This window comes from Triticum dicoccoides, chromosome 2A (assembly GCF_002162155.2).
Source record: "Triticum dicoccoides isolate Atlit2015 ecotype Zavitan chromosome 2A, WEW_v2.0, whole genome shotgun sequence".
Classification (NCBI taxonomy): Eukaryota; Viridiplantae; Streptophyta; class Magnoliopsida; order Poales; family Poaceae; genus Triticum; species Triticum dicoccoides.
The window spans coordinates 23,304,976-23,306,729 of record NC_041382.1 but is presented as its reverse complement, the minus strand read 5'-3'; positions in this window follow the sequence as shown (position 1 = coordinate 23,306,729).

Genomic DNA, 1,754 nt, shown 5'->3' with positions numbered 1-1,754 from the left:
GGGGCCCATGTTGGTCCACCGACGTACTTCTTCCTCCTATATATACCTACGTACACCCAAACTATCAGATATGGAGCCAAAACCCTAATTCCACCGCCATAACTTTCTATACCCGTGAGATCCCATCTTGGGGCCTTTTTCGGAACTTCGCCGGAGGGGGCATCGATCACAGAGAGCTTCTACATCAACACCATAGCCTCTCCGATGAAGTGTGAGTACTTTACTTCAGACCTTCGAGTCCATAGTTATTAGCTAGATGGCTTCTTCTCTCTTTGTGGATCTCAATACAAAGTTCTCCCCCTCTCTTGTGGAGATCAATTCAATGTAATCTTGTTTTGAAGTGTGTTTGTTGAGACCGATGAATTGTGGGTTTATGATCAAGTTTATCTATGAATAATATTTGAATCTTCCCTGAATTCTTTTATGTATGATTGGTTATATTTGCAAGTCTCTTCGAATTATCAGTTTGGTTTGGCCTACTAGATTGATCTTTCTTGCAATGGGAGAAGTGCTTAGCTTTGGGTTCAATCTTGCGGTGTCCTCTCCCAGTGACAGTAGGGGCAGCAAGGCATGTATTGTATTGTTTCTATGGAGGATAACAAGATGGGGTTTATATCATATTTCATGCGTTTATCCCTCTACATCATGTCATCTTGCTTAAAGCGTTACTCTGTTCTTTTGAACTTAATACTCTAGATGCATGCTGGATAGCGGTTGATGTGTGGAGTAATAGAAGTAGATGTAGGCAGGAGTCGGTCTACTTGTCTCGGACGTGATGCCTATATACATGATCATACCTAGATATTCTCATAACTATGGTCAATTCTGTCAATTGCTCAACAGTAATTTGTTTACCCACCGTAATAATTATGCTCTCGAGAGAAGCCACTAGTGAAACCTATGGCCCCTGGGTCTATTTTCTATCATATTAATCTTCCATCAACAAGCTATTTCTTGCACCATTTTTATTTTGCTTTCTTTAATTTTCTTCCTTATCATAAAAATACCAAAAATATCATCTTATCATATCTATCAGATCTCACTTTCGTAAGTGACCGTGAAGGGATTGACAACCCCTTTATTGCGTTGGTTGCGAGGAGTTTATTTGTTTGTGTAGGTGCGAGGGACTCGTGCGTGGCCTCCTACTGGATTGGTACCTTGGTTCTCAAAAACTGAGGGAAATACTTATGCTACTTTGCTGCATCACCCTTTCCTCTTCAAGGGAAAACCAACGTAGTGCTCAAGAGGTAGCATTTTCCTCTTCAAGGGAAAACCAATGTAGTGCTCAAGAGGTAGCATTTTCCTCGCCCCCACTTCTCCTTTGCCTTTTCTTTGCCTTCTTCCCGGATGTCTTTTTGTTTGTGTTTCCATGTGCCTTCTATTTGCCTGCATCTTTGGTTGCTAAAAATCTATTGATATGGATCCACTTAAAGTGTTCTACTTGGATCATCTTCGACCCTTATGTGCTCGTGTTGAAACCCCAACTAGCCTAGTTGATGTGAAATCTTTAGATGAGCATGCTCATTTTGTGTGTCATCGTTTGTCTGAAAAAGGGAAGCTCTTATGGTATCAAATAAATAGTTTGCTATGCTATGCTTGGAATCTTCGTGAAATTTATGACTTTACTTGTTGCTCTAAGAACCGTAAAAAAACCTTCGCTACCTATGTGAGGTTAATGATAATGAAATATTATCTTCTTATGGAAAGGGTGTTTATAGTTACTATGATATTGAACAAATTTAAGAATTTGTCAT